Genomic DNA, 6,633 nt, shown 5'->3' with positions numbered 1-6,633 from the left:
TAGATAGTGGGGAGGGAAGGGGGGAGAGATAGTGAGGAGGGAGGGGGGTAGATAGTGAGGAGGGAGGGGGGAGAGGGGGGTAGATAGTGAGGAGGGAGGGGAGGGGGGTAGATAGTGAGGAGGGGGGGGTTAGATAGTGAGGGGGTAGATAGTGAGGAGGGAGGGGGGTATATAGTGAGGAGGGCGGGAGGGGGGTAGATAGTGAGGAGGGGTAGAAAAGGGTGAAAGGTAGATAGTGAGAATGAGTGAGAGAATGAATGAATGAATGTGTGGATTAATTGTCTGAATGAGGGAGATAATGAGTTTGTCAGAATGCTTTAAGGCAGTGTGGACGCCAGAGCTGGCTTTGGGTTGTGCAACATATCATCTATGCCTGTATTTTTATCTCTTGCTATGTTTCCACATTATTATTACATTATTATTGTATACCTGCAAATACGGGATGTCTGATTCTATGCTTCCAGTGCCGAGTTCATATGTGAACAGTAATAATAACAATATATATATATATATATATATATAATTGCTAAGAGCAATCACACTCCTATCATGCCTAGTACATGCTGGAATCTTGGTATGCCTGGGAATGATAGGAGTGTGATTGCTGTTAACAATTATATATATATATATATATATATATATAGTAATATTGTTATTTAATTTTGTGTCCTATTTTGCTGTGTTACTTACTTTAAATAAAAGTGTGAGATTTTTTTATGGTGGGGTGGTCATATTTGGTTTCGGTTGCTGGATTTTCGGTTTCAGTCCAGAATTTTCATTTTGGTGCATCCCTAAGCCAGACAATGAAGTGGTAGGCCTACACCACATCAATGTTTGGGTTAGTATATAGTGATAGGAGTTATGCTGCACTATTATCAGTGTCTGGCTCAATGTGTAGTGATATGGATTACGCTGTACCACCGTCAATATCTGCCTCAGTATATAGTGTTAGGTGTTATGCTGTACCCCCGTCAATGTCGGCTTCAGTATATAGTGATAGGTGTTATGCTGTACCCCTATGAATGTCTGCCTCAGTATATAGTGATAGGTGTAATGCTGTACCACCGTCAATATCTGCCTCAGTATATAGTGTTAGGTGTTATGCTGTACCCCCGTCAATGTCGGCTTCAGTATATAGTGATAGGTGTTATGCTGTACCCCTATGAATGTCTGCCTCAGTATATAGTGATAGGTGTAATGCTGTACCACCGTCAATGCCTGCCTCAGTATATAATGGTAGGTGTTATGCTGTACTACCTTCAATGTCTGCGCCAGTATATAACAATAGGAGCTATGCAGTTTTAAAGTGTTTGTGTGTGGGGGCGTGCCACATACAGGATCCGCCCCAGGTGCCAAATACTCTAGGTATGCCCCGGCATCCCAGTATGGTTGAATAAGAGGGCATGTGCACCATAGGTGGGTATAGGAACCAGCAGCAGAATTACATTGCCACCAGTCAGGAAGAATTTGTGACATGTAGTAAATAAGCTCCTCAGGGACTTTATACCACCTGACCACCAACTTAAATGTTGATTCCTATACTGTACTTGATACAACACCTTTGTGAGTTATTATAAATAATTTTTCCCATTCCCTGGGGCAAACGTTTTTAACAAGATCTCACTCCCAGAGTGTCAGGACCCCAGTGGAACTCACCTTGGTTACTGCAATCTCTGGCTCCCTCCTGCTCCAAGCCTGCTGCATTTCTGTGTACTGCTCCTAGACATGCATGCATTGTCACTTCCTCCTTAAATATCCCTTCAGGGGGCATGGCCTAAGCGGGCAGTTACTTTAAAAGGCAGCACTGAGGCTCAGTCATTTTGATCCACTGTGAGCGCCTGATAGCAGTTGTCTTGTAACTTACCCCTGGATTGTTTCTATGGACTTTGCTTTATGTTCTGCCTGCATGATAAACATCCTTGTATAAATCTGCAGATCCTGCAGAGTGGACTCCTCACCCGAACCTGACAGAGTCCCATGTATAGTGGAATGGTCTTGTGAAGCCCCAAAGCAGTGAGTCCAAATTGAAAATTACTTCTTCTCTTACCATATTTAGTCCATTCCTTGGCTTCCAGAACAACAAAGGCAACCCACTAAAGCCAATCACCCCACTATTGCATCTACACTTAAAATACTTAAAAGACTCTTTTCCAAAAGAAATCTTGCCGCTTTTCCATAAATTGCACAACCCTGATTTAAAATGATAAAATTATTTACATACATTTCATACATAAAATCAAAATAAATACATAAAACCAGTCTTTGGGACGTTAGGCACATTCCAAGTCTCCTTGCTTTCATTGAACCCATGCCTTTACAATCCTTTAAAAAGTGTGTGTATATGTCGCTTAGAGCAGTCTTAAGAGTAATGGAAGGGTCTATATATTCTTTATTAAGCAATAAAATATTCCTCGTCCATAAAACACGCGACTGGTCAACTGTGGGGCAAGTAAAAAGGCCATATAAAACAGTTTAAAAACCGAAGGCCGCAAATCCATTTTAAAAGCATCCCTGCCTTTTTCCACATGTCCTGTGCATAAAACCAGTTCCAATATATATATATACAACACTGTCTCATCCATTGTACACTGATCCCTGGGCATTTAGAGGTGGTACCAAGACCTCTCCTGTGTTGAAATTGCCTAGTAAGCAAACATTCGTGCACTACCTGCCATGCAAGATCTCTTGGCTAGACAAGTGGTGACAAAAAATTCTGCCAAACTCTTCTGGACTCTCTTCTAATAGCTCTTTTCAAAGACTCTGGGGTTGTGCAATATACACTAACGTCATCCATGTAGCCCAGAGCCTTCACCTATACCACCCGGATGGGGACGCCTTTCGTAGAAGGGCTAAAAGGGGTTCAATGGCACAGACAAAAAGCAGGGGTGGAAGCGGACATCCCTGCTTCACCTCAGATTTAAGAGAGACTCTCTGAGTTAAGAAGCCATTGATTAAAATTTCGCTAAAAGAAAACTTATATAAAACATTAATACGCTGAATAAAATCATCTGGGAATGCCATTTTCTTTAAAACCATAAAGAGATATTCACACACGATCAAAAGCTTTTTTTTAAATCAAGTGTCAGTTTTTGTTTACTGTCTTTTTGATACTAGATCACGTATTACATTTAGGTGTTCCCAAATAGCACTTCCTGGGATACCACAGATCTGGGTGAATAACCTTATCTATTACAGCTTTTTGTTCTGTTAGCTAAAATCTTGGCCATCATTTTATAGTCTACATTCAGTAGGGTGATAGGCCTCCAGTTCTCTAATTTTGATCTATCACCCTTCTTAAAAATTAGAGTAATGATGCCTCCTCTCCAGTGAAGAGGGTAACTCCTGGGCATTAAAGGCTTCTATAAAAATATTAAAAAGATCATCCTTTTAAAGTTCCCAAAACATGTATAAATTCAATTCAGTCTGCTCCTGGGGACTTACCAGCAGAAAAGCTTTTAATTGCATCATGCATTTCCGTTTACTGCTTAACCCCTTGATGACAATTGCCGGTCCGGGCACGTCACCGAAAATCGTGACGATTATGACAATTGACGTGCCAGGACCGGCACGTCTTTAAACGGGTGAAAAAAAATCGTTCCGTGATCGATTTTTTCACTCAAACGGTGTTGCTCTAATGCCTCGACATCGAGGCATTGAGCAACACCAAAAAAAACATTCCCGGCCCCTCCCCGATCGCTCCTAGGAGCAAATAAAAAAACATGTTTGAAAGACTGCACGTCTTTCAAACATGGCGGCGCCCGCCGCCGAAAAACGGGTTTAGGAAGCGATCGCGAGTCGCTTCCTTTGCTTAGCTGGTGTTGCTAAGATGCCTCAGTATCGAGGCATCTTTGCAACACCTGTTTAGCAAAGGAAACGACTCGCGATTGCTTCCTAAATGCTCAACTTACCTTCCCGGTGCCGGCGTCTTTGAAATACACGCGGTGTTTCAAGATGGCGGCGCCCATCAAGCCGGGGGGCGGAGCCTGCTGTCATCATCGGGGGGGGTGTTGCTGGATGTCATGGACATCCAGTGAATAACACCCCTAGTGGTCAGATCACTCATAAGAGTGATCATGATTTGCTAAATCAAAGGCAATGTTTTCTAAACATTGCCTTTGATCAGTATTGGATCTGCCTCCCTCCTTCACTTGTTTCTAGTGAGGGAGAGAGACAGATCGGTGTGTTTTCTGGTATTTCAGGTATTCTCTAATAAAAAAATATATATATATTGATCCAAAGGCTCTTATAAGAGCCACCCATATAATATTAACCCCTTCATTGCCATTGATCACTGCATAAACAGTGATCTTGCATAGTGGCAATTGTTTTTTGGGGGGGGGGGTTACATATTTTTTTTACTTTTTTTAGTTGTTTTTTTTAGTTTTTATTATAGCCATTAACCCTTTCCTTCCCCACTATTTTTGCTGCAATTGTTACCATGCAGCGGTATACGGCTGAGGAGGCGTATGCCTTTTTGGCCACAGATTCTGAGGCCACTGATACAGCGTCAGATTTTGACGTTGGCTGTTAGGACGCCTGCCACACGTAGTCGTGGCAGTGCACCAGAGGCATGGGTAGTGCCTAATAGGTACAAGCCAGCTATCCCTCCTTTTTCTGGAATTCCTGGCATCAATATTGATGTTACAGGATTCACTCCACTGCAATTTGTGCAGGTTTTTTTGGGAGACGATGTCTTGGGAGCACCGTGCTGCTAGCCCTAATTCTTTTTGGGCAAAACAGCCATGGACTCCCATCGACGTGCCAGAATTTCTTAAATTCTGGGCACTCACAATGTTAATGGGCATTATAAAAAAGCCCTCCATCCGCTCCTACTGGAGCACCAGCCCCATCTTTAGTACCCCCATTTATGCCCAAACTATAACTAGGCAAAGGTATGAAATGATTCTTCGTTGCATGCACTTTAGCGACAACAGCCTGTGCCCCCCTAAGGAGGACCCCCAGTTTGATAGGCTCTACAAAATCCGCCCCCTGATTACCCATCTCGCTGCCAGGTTTCCAGAGGTTTATACACCTGGAAGGGATATCTGCGTGGATGAATCCCTGATGAAAAATAAAGGAAGGTTGGGATTCAAGCAGTATATTCCTTCCAAGCGCTCTAGGTATGGAGTGAAGGTGTATAAGCTCTGTGAGAGCGAGACAGGATATACTCATGCCTTCCGGGTATACGAGGGTAAGGATAGCTACCTTGACCCTCCAGGTTGCCCAGACCATCTGGGCACCAGTGCCAAGATTGTTTGGGACCTAATATTCCCCCTTATGAACAAAGGCTACCACTTGTATGTAGATAACTTCTATACAAGCGTCCCTTTGTTCAAGCTGCTGTATTGTTTCGATACGGTAGCTTGCGGTACCATAAAAAAGAACCGCTTGGGTTTCCCACAACACCTGGTACGAACCCGGCTAGGAAAGGGGGAGACCTCAGCTCTACGCCAAGAGGAGCTTTTGGCATTGAAGTTCAGGGACAGAAAAGAGGTGTGCATGCTGAGCACCATCCACGATGAAAGAACCGTGGAGGTTTCTGTCCGTGGCAGAGCTGGGGTCACTACAAAGCCAGTGTGCATCAGGGCCTATAACAAGCACATGGGTGGAGTTGATCTGTCAGATCAACTCCTACAGCCCTACCTCATTATGAGGAAGACAAAGGCCTGGTACAAGAAGGTTGCAATTTATCTAATGCAAATTGCAACCTATAATGCTTTTTTGCTGCACAAAAAAGCAGACACTGGGCTGAAGCTGTCTTTTTTGCAGTTTCAGCTCAAAGTAATTTCAGGTATCTTGTACCGTGATGCACCTGGTCCCCAAGTAGTGATGGGAACCAACAGAATTGGGGCTACCCATTTTATTTTTAAAATCCCCCCTACAGCAAAGAAGCAGAATCCCCAAAAGAGATGCAGGGTATGCTACAGCAGGGGGCAAAGAAAGGACACTACATTTTACTGTCCAGATTGCCCTGGAAAACCTGCACTCTGTGTCGGTGACTGCTTCAAGCTGTATCACACAGTTTCCCATTTTTAATTTTTTTTTGTTCCTGCTCCATTTTTGTATTTTTTTTTTTATTATTTTTTGTTACATTTACAGTTTTTTAGCTTTTATTTGCTCCTCCATTTTTAAGCGTTTTTATTTGCACTGTCAAGTGAACCCTGTGTCCATTCCGTGGCATGAGGGACCACTTAAGGTGCTAGATCAAATCCCTTCTTTGAGATAGGCCAGGCTTTCTTGTAACCTGTCCCTACTGATAGTTGGGTACAAGCATTTTTCTTTACCCAGATGTAAAATTCCTACTGAATTTGAATTGCTCATGTTCCAAATGTGACCCTTTTGCCCCCAAACAATCTGACAAACCCATGCATGTGGGGTATCAATGTACTCAAAATTATAATAAAATTATTCCGTAATTGTTTGTCCTCTAGTAACAACAAATTGAGTTTCCACAGACCATTCCTAGTTTTAAATTCATTAGGAATTAAAAAACTAGTTTTTAAAAGCTTATGGTCTGAGAATACATTATCTTCTAAAAACGTGTCCTGGAGATTAAAACTAGCAGAAGACAACATAAAATCAATGCGGGAGTTGACCTGGGCATTAGACCATTTATATACAGGGTCAGAGGGT

The 6,633-nt window shown here is 42.7% G+C and overlaps 1 non-coding gene across 1 annotated transcript; it reads left to right on the top strand.

Moving 5' to 3' along the window:
* The first annotated feature begins 6,142 nt into the window (after positions 1-6,142).
* Positions 6,143-6,272, top strand: LOC149282092 (small nucleolar RNA SNORA35). The gene has a single exon (XR_016277992.1). It is a non-coding gene; the product is annotated as a small nucleolar RNA SNORA35 (small nucleolar RNA).
* Positions 6,273-6,633: the final 361 nt, after the last annotated feature.

This window comes from Sceloporus occidentalis, unplaced genomic scaffold (assembly GCF_023333645.1).
Source record: "Sceloporus occidentalis isolate IW3139 unplaced genomic scaffold, rSceOcc1.0.p SCAF_123, whole genome shotgun sequence".
NCBI classification, from domain to species: domain Eukaryota; kingdom Metazoa; phylum Chordata; class Lepidosauria; order Squamata; family Phrynosomatidae; genus Sceloporus; species Sceloporus occidentalis.
The sequence above is the reverse complement of the archived record's forward strand: the minus strand, read 5'-3'. Positions and strand labels throughout refer to the sequence as shown.